The sequence below is a fragment of the Delphinapterus leucas genome, chromosome 17 (genome assembly GCF_059928025.1).
Source record: "Delphinapterus leucas isolate spDelLeu-1000000601 "Yukka" chromosome 17, BTC_Dleu_Yukka2, whole genome shotgun sequence".
Lineage (NCBI taxonomy): Eukaryota > Metazoa > Chordata > Mammalia > Artiodactyla > Monodontidae > Delphinapterus > Delphinapterus leucas.
In genome coordinates this window covers 19,657,572-19,674,592 of record NC_143145.1, presented here as the reverse complement: position 1 = coordinate 19,674,592, position 17,021 = coordinate 19,657,572, and the positions used below count along the sequence as shown (strand labels likewise).

Below are 17,021 nucleotides of genomic sequence, written 5' to 3'. Positions count from 1 at the left end.
GAGAGGCACAAACTCATACTTGAGTTAAAATTGTAACATGGACGCTATATCCTACGTGGTGTCTGATATTTAAAGGTCTCGGCAATTTTAAGCTGTGCTTCCTAATTTTAACATGCACACAAATCACCTGGGGATCTTGTTGAAATAGAGATTCTGATTCATCATGTCTTGGGTGGGGTCTAAGACTCTGAATTTCTAATAAGCTTCCATATGCTGCTGTTGTTGATGGTTTGGATCTCCACATTTTGAGTGGTGGGGATCTTAATATTCAGTTGCCTTATGCGTAGACAGCCTAATGGTGGAGCCATCTATGAACAGTAGAAGTTTCTACAGGGACTGTGGAAATGGAGAGGCTTCACCCTAAGAGAGTAAGACTCCTTGGCTAAGACCCCACACGTCTCCTTTGGGACTGGTTTGGAAAGCAGTGGCATGTCTACAAGGCCCCTTGGGTAGACATTGATGTTACTTGCCTTTAAGGGAATTTCTCATGCTGTTGCCAGTTTCTTCCTCGCACCTCCAAGTGTTGGGTTCCACAAGAATATCCATTAGTAACAGTGGAGTTGATAATAGAACACCAGATAAAGTCAGAGGGCTCTAAAAACAGCATGCTGTCGGCGTGTAATTTGTTTAGATCTATGTAGAAGTGAGCCTTTTTCTCGGGAATTTTCAAGTTTGAAATTTGAATATGGGACAGTTCATAATTTCTTGATGTTTTCTTCTTTTTCTCTGTTCACTTTCGCATACTCATTGTCATATTAGGACAATCTGGATGTCCCTCGGGCCTCACCATCTTGTAGGCATAAAAGACAGCCACATAGGTCAGGCTGAAGTTTGCTGCCTTGGTGTCGCTCATTACTATGAACAGGTGCTTGGCCTTCATTTTTAAGGCCCCTGACCTTTCTACTGGCTCTCAGAGAAGGCCCAGGCCTCCTCCCCACTCATCCCCAGTGTTTATGTGGGTCGTTGCCTGCACTTCCATCACTCAGCAATGGACCCCAGTGGCTGCTCCATCTCAGAGAGCTCCCCAGGCCGCCGCCAGTCTCCTTCAGGTCCACTCCATGCTGGATGTGGCCATTGCACCCTTGGACTGAAGCCTCCGCTCCCCTTGTGAGCCTCAGCTTGGAGGTATCCAGGGTAGCAGCAAAGACAGTGTCTCTGGAGACAGAACCCCACATCTCAGATGTGTAATTTGGGCAAGTTATTTGACCACACTAAACCTCAGATTTCTTACCTGTAAAATGAGAATAACTAGAGTTCTGTAATCTCAAGATTGTTGAGAAAATAAGGTAATCCACTTAAGCTCCTAACACTTCATTCTTGGCACATAGAAAATTCTCAATACATGTTAACCATTATTCTCGCTGCTTCTCTCTTTATCATTATAATCCCTGCCTGGACAAGCTTCATTTTTATTTCACCACAGCACAGCTGAGTTGATAAGGTTTCTGTGACATGGCTGATGTCTCAGGGATAACAGAAGGGGATTAAGATTAGGGGAAGTACAACTGCTATTTAATACAAAGACTCAGACATAATACATCTTCTTCTGGGCGTATTATGCATACTTCTTCTGGGGTCCCTTCCAGGGGCTTCCTTGCATCCCTACTGGTGACAGAAGACATCCTCCCTGCACATCAAAAGAGTGTCATTGATCTTATCTAGACTCCTTTGAGTCCAGACTCAGAGATAAATTTTGCCATTCTGCGGTTCATTTTCTTTTCCACTCCCTTGAAAGGGAGCCTTTATCCTACTCAGTATGTCACCTTACCTCTGGATGAAGACCAGTGTCTCTTTCCCTTCCCAGTCTTGCTCCAGGATTCACTCCCTTTCCTTTGTGCAGAGGATAACTGAACTCTGGACCCAATCATTAATCAGCCTGTCTTTCAGGTTCATGTGGAGATAACCTCCTATAATAATAACAACAGCAACAATTAATTTTTCTCATGTTTTCCTTGCCCTTCTGCCTCTAAAATGCTGTTTTTAAAAGATGTTTCTTATTTCACTCTGCTTCAAACTAGCTGTTGACCCCACTCCTGGCGCTTAGGAAGCCAAATTCATATTAGCATATAAGGCTCTTTATAGGCACGGGTCCTCTTCTGAAATGCCCTCTGCTCTTTTGTTTTCTCAGAAAATGTCCATTCAGCCTTCATGGCCCAGCTTAAATCTGACTTCCTCTCTGGATTCTTTCTGGAACCTCTGGCACCCCATGTCCCCAGACATCAGCCAGTCTCCCTCCTCCAGGCCCCCATGACAGTCTGTACATTCCTTCACCACGTTACACCATATAATACTTCACTTCCAGTTCTGCCTCCCCCTTTTTAAAGGGAGCTCTGTGAAAGCACAGTCTCTAGTCATATGAGTGGCCAGTGAATTTACCCTTACTTTATTGAGTTATTTTCCATCTACTCTTTTCTCTGATCCTTACTAAAGGTCTGTGAGATAAGTAGAGCAAGTATTACGTGATCTCTATTTTATATATGAGAAAAGGAGGTTCCCACAACTAGGTGGCTAGTCCATAGTCATCCCATCTATGTGATGGAAAAGGGAAGTAAACATAGCCTGAGTTCTTTGGACTTTAATTCCATGGCCCCTTTTCACTACTCTTTATTGCTTCCTTTTAACAGAAACTAACCCTGGTAGGAAAAGGATAAGCTCTCAAGGAAGACAAGACCTGGGCCCAGGAAGACTGAGGGGAGATGGCAACACACAGAGAAACCACAGCTGCAGAATTACGAGGACTCGAAGGTAAAGTTGTTGAGTGTGATGAGAACCCTGGGGTGGACTGTTTGTTGACTGACTTTCGGACTTGAGGGAAGATGCTCTTTGACTAAAACAAGGTGGACGGGAGTGGGAGTGGGGAGACATCACAGCCGATTACGCTTAAAATCTGGTCTCAAGCACCACCTTGCAGAGTGTCCATCATTCCTTTTCAGCCACCCTCAGGACTGCTCTAAGTGAGAAGTAATTTTATAAGAGCCTTGAACTGCTGCTGAGAGTCCTTTTTAGAGCTGAAAGCAAAACAAACAAACATGAAGTCCTACAGAGCTGAGAATAAGCTCCGGAGAGGGTGAGAGCAGTGGAAATAGTTACTGGGATGAGGAAGGAGATCGCAGTGTACCTTGTCTCAAACCCCATGAGCTTGTCTCCTCAGCCACTTGCAAGTCCTGCGGGCAGTCTGAGCTCGGTGGCAGTCAGGGCGGGGGAGCGGGTGCAGGAGAGATGCCAGGACAGGAGGGCTCAGAGCTATTTCAGACTCAAGGCCAACAGCCACGGAGACTTCGAGTTACATCACCACTACTGTCTGGACTTTAGGCCCCTTAAGCCAAATGCGGTTTCCAGAAAAAGGATCTGCCGCACATTTGGAAGCCCATCAACCAAATGTTGTCTCATCACGTTCGTGCATGAGATCTTTTCATTTGTGAAGAGCATATTATTTTGCTTAATTATGGGCTTTGAGGAGATGGCATAGAGCAGTGGAAAAAGCATGAGCTCGGAGTCAGAGACCTGGGTCTGAATCATGGCTCCGCCATCCACCAGCTGCGGGGCACTGCCTGGGGGCACCTCAGTCTCCTCATATGTGAACTGAGAACAGTCTTGTAATAATTACCCATCCTGTAGGGCAGTCATTAGGATTAGGTGGTTAATGTGTGTCAAGAATCTTGTATTGTGCTGCTATTCAGGTATTTAATGATCAGTAGCTATGATGAAGCAAGTGTCTGACTTCCAACACAATGACCTTTGGCAAATGAGATTTCATTTTCACTCCAAAGTATGTGTATGGTGGTAGGTTTTCCATATATATATATATATATACATATATATATATATATATGTATATATATATATATTTATATGACTTTCTTCTGCTTACTTTCTTCTGTTTATTGAAATTCTTCTGTTTATTGAAATTCCATTTCCCAGTGGAAATTGCTGTTATTCGGTGTCAAAATACCTCTCCAAACTCACATTTCCTAGGAAGTTTTCTTAAATGGAGTCTTACTGGTGCCCTCCTAATGCTTATTTTTTAGCACCTTGATAATTCATTTTTAAATACTTATAGTTTATTTTGTAATCATCTATGCCATGACTAATTATCCTTTTCTTTAAAAAAGGGTGCCTCCAGGGCTTCCCTGGTGGCGCAGTGGTTGAGAGTCCGCCTGCCGACGCAGGGGACACGGGTTTGTGCCCCGGTCCGGGAAGATCCCACATGCCGGGGAGCGGCTGGGCCCGTGAGCCATGGCCGCTGAGCCTGCGCGTCCGGAGCCTGTGCTCCACAATGGGAGAGGCCACAGCAGTGAGAGGCCCGCGTACCGCAAAAAATAAAAAAAACAGGGTGCATCCAGAAAGCAGATAAGATCAGAAGCCTTTACCTCTATCACTCAATCACTTAACTGCCTCAGACTGGGCTCTTTATCTCAAGTATGGGGATAATATTTGACCTATGTATCTTACAAAGGTTTTTTTTTCTTCTTGAAAAAAAATAACAAGTGAACTCATAAATGGGAAAGAATTTTATAAATTATAAAAGATATGAAAATTTAATTTATGATGTGATTTTTGCTACAGACCCCTTTGCAGCAGATAGGAAACTTCTTTGTGCTGGGGCCACCTGCCTGGTGCGGTTGCTGTTCCATGCCTGAAAGTCACCTTGAGGTTACTTAGAGCCTCTCTCTGCCACCAGATGTTAGGAGATTGAGCAACTTTTTTGAGTAATTGTCTCCTGACTCACATTCCTTGCAGGCCCCTTAGTGATCTGTAAGCCACCCAGGGTGAGCAAGGAATTTCCTCTCTAGAGTTGTTTAAGGACTAGCCCCAAACTTTCAACTTAGTCTTTTTTCACACCTCTTCCAATACTACCTACCTGAGTTGCCACAGAAGAAATCTGTGCAGTGGCTGGATTCAGGCTTGCTGATATGAGTACATGCTCTGGGAAGGACACAGAAACTCCAGTCCTCTAATGAGATCCTCCTTAAAGAGAGATCCTCATGTCTCCTTAAGGACCTAATTGGGATGGAAGAGCACAGTTAATAACTGGCGTAAGTGCCAATAAATGATCAGGAGATACCTTCTAGGTGTACTTCACAGTCTCCTTTTCCTTACTTTCTCTCCTTCTGGTTTTTCCTGTTTTTAAATCCCTTCTCTTTTCTTATTTTCCCTTTACTAAACTCTCTCCCAATCAATAGACTCACCATGGCATTCTCAGGCATACGTCGCTAGCTTCATTAGAAGTACAGTCAGCCTCGGTATAGAGGTTCTACATCCACTGATTCAACCAGCTGCGATTTCAGTCCATGGTTGGCTGAATCCACTGTTGGTTGAATCCATGGATGCAGAACCCGCAGATACGGAGGGCAGAATGAACTATGCCATATTATATAAGGGACTCGAGTATCCTCGGACTTTGATATCTGTGGGGGTCCTGGAATCCATCCCCCGTGGATACTGAGGGACGACTGTACCCAGAGCGCAGCAGTTGTAGAAATTTAGTCCAGGTCAGAGAGCCTCATACCTTGCTGTGTATTGCAGTTACCTGGAGACCTAAAAAACACTGATGCCTGGGGCCCACCTGAATTAATATCTCTGCGGGGATAATCTCTGGGCCTAATATTTTTAAAAAGCTTCCAAAATGATTCTAAAGTGCATCCAGATTACACTGGTTAAACATACTTGGAAAGCAAAGATACGACAAAGCTATACTAAAACTAAAATAAGATTTATGGCTCAAAGAGCTGCAATCATATGGTTTGGCTACACTTGCTTGTTTCCTATCCATCAAATAACAAGTGTTTTTTGAGAACCACAGAAAGAGGGGCTGATTATGCCCAGGCAAAGCTTGTAGGTGAGTTTCAAAGATAAAGTGAATGGCCGTGAAACATTCTTAGAGCTAGTATTGGTTGGGAGCACATTCTGAGCTGTGTGCTACACTGGACACTTTTCGTGCATTATATCATTCAGTGTTCTTAACAACTCTGTGGGGCATTATTCTTCTTCCCAGTTTACAAATAAAGAAACATAGATACCAAGTGATTGCTTAAATAGCTCAAGACCTGACCACTAGTTAGTAGTGGAGCCAAAAAATGTGACTACAGGTAATTTGACTGCAGTCTTGTTTTTAATCAGCCTGTGATACCTCCTCTGTACATTGACAGATAAGATGAAAATACAAAAATTCCCCAAAATTCAGTGTCTCCCAATTTTGGCTCCATATTAGAATCATTGGGGGAGTTTTGTAAAAAAAAAAAAAAAATCCTTTGCTCAGGTAACACCTTGGACCAATTTAATCCACATTTCTCAAGAATGGGACCCAATCGTTTTTGAAGTGCCACAGGTGATGCCCGTGTGCAGACAAGATTGAACACTACTGGGTTAGAGGAAAGAGACCAATGCAGGTGAGAACCCTCAGGGAAAGCTTCATAGGGAATGGGTTACCTGAACTCAGCATGAGACAGAATAATGCCCTCCCCTGGCCAAAGATGCCTATATCCTAATCTCTGGGACATCCGAATATGTTACTTTATATGACAAAGCAGAAGTAAGGATGCAGGTGGAATTAAGATTGTTAATCAGATGACTTTAAACTGGAGAATTAGCTTGGATTATCCAGTTGGACCCAGTGTAGTCACATGGGCCCTTAACTGTGGAAGAAGGAGGCAAAAGAAGGAGAACCAGAGAGATGACACCATAAGGACTCAGCCTACAGTTGCTAGCTTTGGAGGTGGAGAAAGGACTCAAGGAAGGCAGATGGCCTTCAGAAGCTGGGAAAGACAAGGAAACAGGTTCTGTACCAGGCATCCAGAATGAACACAGCCTTGCCAACACCTTCATTTTATCCCAGTGGAATTCTGACCTCCAGAACTGAAAGAAAATTAATTGGTACCACTGTTCACGTAATTTGTTTCAGCAGCGATACAAAGTTAATATAGTACCTTAAAAAGGAAGGGTTTAGAGAAATGAGAGTGAAAAACACCCACTTAACTGCAGATTAGATTTTCTGTGTTAAATAACCTAGGTACTGAGCACCTTACATCTCTGCCCTATACAGTGCCTCTACAATGTAGGCATCTGTAGCTTGCAGTTGAGTCAGGATTCAAACCTAATCCTTCTGGACTCTGGATCAGTGCTCATTCCAGTTACCATCCTGTGTGCTTTTCCTTAAGACCATTTAGAACTCTGGTTGCTTTTCTGATCTTTCTTGAGCAAAAAGCAGTGACATCACAGGGGACCTTATGGTACAGAGAAAAGGATTCTCATACAGGTTGCTCAGAGGAACAAACTACTGCTAATTACTGGGATGTTTAATGAAGATTGATCTGATAGTTTTGTGCAAGAAGGATTGAAGTAGATGAAGCTGGGGCCAGGCAGATCAGTCAGGAAATTGGACAACAACTTAGGCTCCTGTGGGTTTGAATTCTGAATGGCAGTGGTAATGGTGGTAGTAGAAGTGGAGAGGAGAGGATGAACCCAGGAAACCTGGAGAAGAAAATCAACCCAAGGGAAATTAACCTACCTAAGAAGAGCAGAGAAAAGGTGAAGACAACTTCAGGTTTTTAGTGTGGCAGGCCTAAAGGGTGGTTGATGGTGCCCATGACAGAACTGAGATGCTAGGAAAGAGAGCAAGTTTGGAGAGTGGGATGGGGTAGGGTGGTGGTATATAATAAAGAATTTTACTGGCCTTTGTTCCTGCAAGACTCTAAATCCTTAAACTATCCCACCTGATGAAGAGTGTCTTTTTTATGCTTATATAATTACAAATGATAGGCTTCTAGATAGTTTTAGCGTAGGGTGTGGTCATAAGATAAACCAACCATGTTGACTAGTGTTGCAACTTTGAGTTATTTTGACTTCTGGGGTGTGGGTGTGGAAGAGGGCTAGAAATTGAGTTCAATCAATCATGCTCATGTAATAACACCCCAATAAAAACTCTGGACAGTGGACCTGCCTTGTTGGTAAACACATTATTCATGTGCTGGGAGGGTGATGCATCTGATTCCAAAGGGGAAAGCCATGGACCCTCCCAGATCTTGTCACTAGGAGTATCCTTTATAGTAAACTACAGTCGTAAGTACAGCGCTTCCCTGGGTTCTGTGAGTTATTCTGGCAAATTGTCAAACCTGAGGGGGTTGTAGGAACCCCTTCTTTGTAGCCAGTCAGAAGTATGGGTGGCCTGGGGACCCCCTGAAACTTGTGGCTGGTGGCTGGGCAGGCTTGTGGAGGACTTTTCCCCTTAATCTGTGAGGTCTGTGCTAACTCTGGCTAGTTAGAATCAGAATAGAATTTCTGCTCACCCACTCGGGGTGAGAACAGAGTAGGTGGGCACTAACCCGACGTAACTATCTGTGGGCAAAAGTCAGAGTTGTGTGAAATCAGTTGCCCCTCCACACTAGGGCAAATGCACAGAACGAAAATGCCCACTTCTTGATGCTTAATTTACTGCTGTCTGACTTCCCCACTGCCTTTGGACCAGTGTGATACAATGAAATATCAAGAGTTTTAAAGATAAAATGGAGCTCAAAACCTATCTCTGTTACTTCCTTGCTATGAAATAGTGGGCACATAATTTATTCTCTTTGGGCCATAGCCCTTTATCTCTAAAATGGTAATATTAAGGCCTAATGTGTAAAGCTGTTAAGAGAACGAACATAAGAAGATCTTGGCACATGACAGATACTCACTGATTGCTATTTTCTCCTGTCCTTTAAGGTGATTTCCAATTGGAATGGTTCTTTGAGAGAGATTTTGTTTTATCCAGATTCATCAAAAGGAAGTCAAAGTGATTGATGTGGCTTCACTGAACACTCAAAGAACTGTCCAACTTTGGGGGGATAGATTAACTCAGCTTCTCAAATGTCAGTGACTGTTAGACTTTTGTCTTAAAGAGGGTCTTCCCATAATTGAAAACTTCACCATCTCTGCTAAGAACGCGAACAGAGAACATCTCTGCAAGGTCTGCATCTGCTACCTTCGTGGTGCCTGCGATTGCTTGGTGCTGCATTTGTCACAAACCTTCTGAGCTGCAGGTGCACTGTGTCCATACTCTGCATAGCACCATTGTCATAGGCACTCCAAAGCTTCAGTGGGGCCCCGAATGAAAGCCAGGCCTGTGGAAACCTCTTTGTCTCCTTAAGTGCCTTCTCTTGACTTGCCTGTCTTCCCATTTTGGGGTGAAGTGGTTCCAACTCTGAACCAAATAACCAGCATAGTTTTCTGGAGGAATGCCCCTTTCTTTTTTCCCTCAAAATGACCACACAGAATAGCTGGGAACCATCCTTTTTATGAAGTTTTAAAAAGCACTTGTTTATATGCCATGTAATGTGTTAGAAACTTACATGGGATGTCCAGATAAGCTTCTGAGATTTTAGTCTGTGGATTATGCGGACAGAGAGGCTGAGCTCCAAAGCAATCGTGTTGTTTAGGGGAAGAGACAGGATTTTAAAATCAGGTGTGTCTCACTTTAAAGCCCTTTCCTTTACTAAAGGTTTATTAACTCACGAGGACCTGCTCCTGAGAAAGATAGCTACTTATTTCTAAGTGGAATTTGCCCTTATTTTTTAGTTCCCACACCCCATCTAATTTTATTTTTTCTAGAAACTTTACTGTGAAATTCCCTGTTCTTTAAATGTGGCTTAATCAACAGAGGCTATTTTCAAATAATCGGGAAAAGGTATAGTGCCAGTTATACCCAAGTGCGAGTCTGCAGGCTTTACGTTTTTTTAATACCCAGTTTCAACTTCACGGTTTGGGTTTAAACAGAAATTTATTCTGGAGACTTTAGCAAAGCCGCTTCTTTTGCCATCTCCTCTTAGTAAGCAAATCCTGGATGTGTTCCTTGCCACGAGTGCTTAATGGCAGAATACATCACGCCACCATCCAAGGCAGATTTTTTGAGTGGCATATTCTCCTGGCTGGAGGGGAAAATCTGATCCAGGTGCCACAAAAAGCAGATGGAACTTTCCATACAAAGCCATGAGTCTTGGGTTCCTGGCTAGTGGATTTTGTTTTTCAAAAATGTGACTTTTTCCTCTCTTGCCTCTTACTGTCATCCTATTTCAGGAGTGATGTTTGTCATCTTGAGCTAAAATCCAAAGGATAGATCATTGGTAGGAAGTATAAGACTTGGGATAGCTGTGACTAGATCGGGCAAATATTGTACCCAGTCCATGCAGCAGATAATAATAGAGGTCTAATTTAAAAAAAAAAAAAATAGTGGATGTCAGGAGAAATCAGCTGGTAGGGCTGTAAGGATTTAGTGAAATAATGACATAACAAGTGGGTTAGGGAGAGTTAACGAATTGGGTTGTTGAGATTTAATGAGATGATGTCTATTAATGGGCTGAAGTGCAGGGTTATGTTCCTAGCACGTTTCTAAAGGGCATTTACTGTGAGTTCCGAGGTCAGTGTAGAAGCAATGGCGAGTTGGAAGATGAATCAGGGACTTCCTGGCTTTTGTCTTTATAGAACACTGTGTTCTTATTTTATTTTATTTTTATTTTTAATTAATTTTTATTGGAGTATGGTTGCTTTACAGTGTTGCAATAGTTTCTGCTGTACAGCAAGTGAATCAGTTATGTGTATACATATATCCACTCTTTTTAAAATTTTCTTCCCATTTAGGTCACCGCAGAGCACTGAGTAGAGTTCCTTGTGCTATACAGTAGGTTCGCAATAGTTATCTATTTTATACACAGTGTATATATGTCATATATATATACATATATGTATATATATGTAGTGTATATATGTCAATCCCAATCTCCCAGTTCATGCCATGCCTCCTTCCCCTCTTGATAACCATAAGTTTGTTCCCTACATCTGTGACTCTATTTCTGCTTTGCAAATAAGTTCATCTGTACCATTTGTCTAGATTCCACATATGGCAACATTATACGATATTTGTTTTTCTCTTTCTGACTTACTTCAGTTACAAAACACTGTTTTCTAAGAACCTAAATGGACCCAAATCTGGGGATAACAGGAAAGCATGTAATAAATGATAGCAATTATTATTATTGCTGTTGTTATTATTACCATTAGCATCAGTATCAAGAGACAGTTAAACTGTCAGTTGATAAGTGCAATGGTATTGAATAGATACATACACAGTGTGATTAAGTGCACCCAAGGAGGGAAAGCTAGTTGTTTCCCATCTTCATTAAGAGAAGCACAAAGTTAAACAAGAGTCTTAGTGGAGTTCTGAGTCTTAGGAGCTCTGAGTTCTTCCAGCTATGCAATTTAATGTCTCACAGCCTCATTTGGATCCTTAAGGATTAGATACAATTATTTCCAAAACTGTCCAGTAAGAATTCTAGCATCCTACTCCTAACCCATGGAATCAAAGTCATTCTGGAAGGGTACTGGGAATGTGCATTTTGATAAATATGCTTATGATTAGGTTATGTCTGATAAACACTGGGTTAGAACAATCTAGAAAGGCCCACCTGCTCTAAAATTCCAAGTAAGAATTTCTATTAAAGAAACCATTTTTCCCAGTTTCAGTTTCAGAGTGAGAGCAATTAAGTCCTGGAATTCGGTTCCATTGGCTGTGTGTGTCCATGGGCATATGTCGTGGGGGAATCACTAAGCAAAAAGATACTTTTAAAATTATTAAATCTGAGGTCATCCCTCTCCAGGATGGTTTAGGAATGGTTGGACCAGGGCATGAGAGATGAACAGATGACCTCACGTGGTCTCTTAGAAACCTGTGATTCCATCAGGATGACACGGGTTTTATGCATGATCTGCCCTGTTTACCTCCTCTTTGCTGAAATCAGTGAGTCATAAAAAACCAAAATTGCTATAGAAATGTCAATTTGGAAGACGTCTTTGTTTTAGTTAGAAGGATTTTTGTGGAAAGATGACTTAAGCTTTTATGTCTCAAAAGATGAGGTAGATTTCCCTGGGAAAAGACTCAAGAAACCCAAGGAAATGGGAGATTTATTTGTATTAAATACTTGGAAAAAGACGGAATCCCAATCCATTAGTCATAACCAAATGTCCAGTGACGGTGCTCCTCCTTTGATGACTCTTTTGGAAAGATGAACGATTCTTTAAAGTGATCTTTCTCTTCCGCTCTGGGCTCCCACCCCCAGTCTGAGTTGTCTGTTTACTTCATGGCTGAACTGTTCTCATAGTCAACTCTTCTGCTTTAACTGTCTCTAGCCTATTTCTGCTCCAGTCCATTCTATACACTCCTGCCAGGATAATCTTCTTGAAGTGCTGCCTTGCAAACTTCAATACCTTTCTTAAGACCTCCATGGCTCCTATTGTGTTTAGCTGTAAATGTTATAAAACTAAAGATTCTCAGGTGGATAGGACCTCACAGTCATCACAGTTAGCTCCTCAAATCCAAACATCTTTGGCATTTAGGGACCTCTTATTTACTCCACATGTTAGTCAGGACTCTTGTTTATGAATGACAGAAACTGGCTTGAGTGAGAAGGAAAAGTCAGTGGTTCACAAAAAGAAATAACAGGAAGAAAAAGTATGGCTAGAACCAGAGGCTTGAACATCATTAGGATCCTTTGCCTATCTCTTCTTCTTAGTTCTCTCTGTTAGCTCCCTTTCTCTGTGGGCTCTAATGGCTTTAGGTTCACATTTTTATAGTTTTTCATTGAACAAAAAAAGAAAATTCAAGTAATTCCAAATGCACAAATCCTAAAGAAGGTATCTCATTGAATACCTTGGAATAGCAATGGGGAAGGGTTGAGGCTGGCAGAAAGAGAGGCTATTAGTATCAGCTCCCATTGGAACTACGTGTTGAGTTTGGGGTGGAATGGGAGAGAGTAGTTCCTTAAAAGAAGGAGGTGCTTACCAGACTAAAAGGAAGAGTTTTGGGTAAATCAAGCAATTTTATCTATAACTATGTGGGTTGAAATAAACTTCTACAAGCTTAGTTAATAGTACTCTTTGAATTTTTATATAAACTGCATGAGTCTAGACAATGTTTCTTCAACATGTTACGTACATTTTTAGCCTCTGTGACTTTTCCAATACAATTTCTTTTTTTTTTTTTTAACATCTTTATTGGGGTATAATTGCTTTACAATGCTGTGTTAGTTTCTGCTTTATAACAAAGTGAATCAGTTATACATATACATATGTTCCCATATCTCTTCCCTCTTGCGTCTCCCTCCCTCCCACACTCTCTATCCCACCCCTCCAGGCGGTCACAAAGCACCGAGCTGATCTCCCTGTGCTATGCGGCTGCTTCCCACTAGCTATCTACCTTACGTTTAGTAGTGTATATATGTCCATACCTCTCTCTCACTTTGTCACAGCTCACCCTTCCCCCTCCCCATATCCTCAAGTCCATTCTCTAGTAGGTCTGTGTCTTTATTCCTGTCTTACCCCTAGGTTCTTCATGACATTTTTTTTTCTTAAATTCCATATATATGTGTTAGCATATGGTATTTGTCTTTCTCTTTCTGACTTACTTCACTCTGTATGACAGACTCTAGGTCTATCCACCTCATTACAAATAGCTCAATTTCGTTTCTTTTTATGGCTGAGTAATATTCCATTGTATCTATGTGCCACATCTTCTTTATCCATTCATCCGATGATGGGCACTTAGGTTGTTTCCACCTCCGGGCTCCAATACAATTTCTTATGTCTAAAATATCCTACATGTTCTCTCTGCCTAGGTGTGTCTACAAGACCTAATTGAACTTACTGCTTCTTGGCCTTTCCTGAGCTTAAAAGGTGACATTTGATGACTGTGCCATGTTTATACAAATCAATTGGCACTAAGCATATCCTGTTTGATGTTAGCAATTGCTCTTTCACATGTATATCCTGTCTTCCCAAATGGAGTATAACCATCCTCAGAACAGATAATATTTAAACTCAGTTACAGAGATGATTGCTGCTGGCTATTATTATTGTTAAATCCCTATTTTATGGTTTACTAGATTTGAAGAGAGAGAGAAATTTGGCAAACAACAACAAGAAAGTCAAAGAATTAGAATATAGTTGTATTCGATATCAACAGTCATAAATATAATAATTGAAGTGATAACAGCCACTGTTGTGAACTTTGATCAAGGGAAGAAGAATAGTAAAAGTTTATCAGAGAGTTTGGCTATCAGTTTAGGAAAATCTTCAGAGGTGCTAAGTATTTTGAAAAGAGCTACTTCCAGAGCTATCTCTGCATTGGTGAAGGAGTATAGAGTTCTCTGTTTTTCAAGTCCTTTCTTTCACACTCATCTCTACACCTGAGCATAAATACCTTTGTGTTTGACAGGGATGGTTTCACAATTAGCAAATTAAAATAACCTAAGACTACACTCTTAAGAGCAATGATGGTTTGCCACTGTGTGTCTTGTTTAAAACTGGGTATAAAGTACATTGTATTGAATACTCTAATTTGGCACTCAAATATTTTTTCAATAAATTAACAAATTAGATTTTCATCATATGAATAAAATACTGAAGATAGTCTATTGAATAAGATGCTTAGTAAAATAGGTAGAATAGGAAAGCATGGATATATAAATTAAAACTTCATAGAATATTTTTCATCACAGGTCTAGAATAAGGATTTCAAAATTGTTTCTTGGTCTGAATCCTTTTTTTCCTTAATACTAATTCATTAAAAATACTTAACAACTTGTGTAGGTCTCTGGACGGACCAGAAGAGATAGTGGGCCTGAACTCATGTGGATAGTTTTAACTCCCATCCAATCTTTCACATCAAGTCTTTAAACAACAAAATTGACTAAGTTTTGGCTCCCTCCTGGGAAGAACGTGCAGAGCTGGAGGATGTAGAGAGCTGGAATGAGTGATGTTCTCAAACTTCTGACAAAAAAGAACAGAACTAAATTCAAATCCATGACTTTTAAAAAACCCATTAGATGTACACCACCAATAGTGAACTCTAAGGTAAATGATGGACTTTAGGTGATTCTGATGTGTCAGTGTAGGTTCAATTGTAACAAACCTACTACTCTGTTCTGCTCTGGTGGGGGGACGTTGATAATGAGGGAGGCCATGTATGTGTGTGGGCAGGGAATAAATGGGAAATCTCTGCACCTTCCTCAATTTTCTGTGAACCTAAAACTGTTCTTATACAATAATCTTAATTTAAAACAGGCAAACACTCATTGGAGACCTGAGGTCACACAACAAATAACAGACCCGAAATCTAAGAAGAGCTAGTGATTCCAGGGAGAGAGGACATACAAATATGTGTTTACCTGGAGTAGATGTAACTGGACACTAGTAAGAAGAGCTCTTAGTAGTTGGAAAATTGATGAAGGCTGTGTGTGGGCTGGTGGAACAGTGTGAGACTCCTGGGTGCTGCAGAAACTGGGGGAGTCTGCACCCTTTTGTTGGTTTGCAGCCTCAGGAGTTTCCTGGGTGAAATCTGAAATTGGCCCCCATACATGGAGGGCAAGGAGAGACCAAAGAAAGAGGAAGAAAGATCACTCCAAATTGGTAGGTGGCAGGTTTAAGAAGCAAGGGAACTCATATACAAGTCTTGTCTTGGGTAACTGCAAGATGAGTAGATCTCTCGTCCCACCCACAAGAATCTTAAAAGCTTATGCAGAGGACTTAACAGGATTTAGTCACATATTCAGTCCAGATGGTCTCAGTGACACGTTACCTTTTCAAGCCTGAGTCCTTGAAAACAGTCCCACTCTGAGAATGGTGGGCAGAGCGTATGTTCCAAGGACAGGCTGAGTGAGAAGCCTCTGATTGCCCAGGTCCAGCTCTTAGGTCAACTGGGGGTCACATCCTCTGGGCCACGTCCTCTAACACTTTTGCAGGCTCTTTCTCCATGAACCCCACTGAGCGTTCTCAGAATAGATCAGAAAGAACTGTAAGATCTTGGAGGGAGGGGCAGTAGCCCTATAGGGAGCACAAGACACCTCACCCAAAAGAACAAAAGCATTAATCTGGGGAAAGGGTAAAACTGCTGGCTTTAGGATATCAGGAAGCACTCCTTGCAGCTGAGGAAAGGGAACAGGAGGGGGAAAAAGTCTATTCTGGGGAGAAAGCGCAGAATTAAGTGCTGAACCCAGATCTGCAGCCAGGGGAGGGGCAGGAAAACTGAGAACGCCACACACCCCAGGGACACAGGCGTGCTTAAGGGCATTAATCAGAACAGCGGTGACTGCACTTCCCACCCCCGACCATGAAGCTAAGAAACTCCAAATGACAACAGCAAAATACCGCTGGGCGAGGGTTGGGAGAGGAATGAGAATGTGCAAAGAGAACCGGTTTGAGGCACAACTCAAAGGGAACACCTGAAACTCAGGATCCAACAGCCATTGCTCTGAGGTACATCAACCACCTTAGAAACAAGTATCTGAAGGGATTGGAAACCCGTGATGCACTGCGTATAACCGTAGCAGCAACGGCAGCAACAAGTCACAAAACTAGTCCAATTGCTAACTGGATTAATGGAAAGCCTTCCTTTACAATTCTAGCAGAAGGAAAGGCATGCCCATATCCAGGTATAAAAACTATTTACCTCAGTTCCAATGACCTACCCAATATATTTGGCTGTAACAAAAAATCATGAGACAGACAAACAGGCAAGAAAAATATCGGCACATTCTCAAGTGACAGAGTAATCATCAGGAAAGACAAAGTCAGTGGTTAGGACAGTATAGCACTGGCACAGAAACAGACACGTAAACCAAAGGAACAAAGCAGAGAGCCCAATGCATTAACACCTACGTGGTCAATAAATTCAGAGGCAAGAATATACAGTGGGGAAAAGACAGCCACTTCAATACATGGTGTTGGGAAAACTTGACAGCTACATGCAAAAGGATGAAACTGGACTATTTTCTCACACCATAGACAAAAATAAACTCAAAATGGGTTAAAGACTTAAATGTGAGACCTGAAACCATAACACTCCTAGAAGAAAACATAGGCAGTATGACCTTTGACATCAGTCTTAGCAATATTTTGGGGGATAAGTCTCTTCAGGCAAGGGAAACAAAAGCAAGAATAAACAAATGGGACTATGTCAAACTAAAAAGTTTTTTTGCACAGCAAAAGAAACTATCAAC

General features: G+C 41.7%; 1 long non-coding RNA gene across 1 annotated transcript in view; it reads left to right on the top strand.

Moving 5' to 3' along the window:
- Positions 1-3,801, top strand: part of LOC149746918 (uncharacterized) — a 267,262-nt gene extending 263,461 nt beyond the window's left edge. The window contains exon 4 of the long non-coding RNA XR_016388354.1: positions 2,625-3,801. This is a non-coding gene — a long non-coding RNA (uncharacterized LOC149746918). The remainder of the gene's footprint in view (positions 1-2,624) is intronic.
- Positions 3,802-17,021: the final 13,220 nt, after the last annotated feature.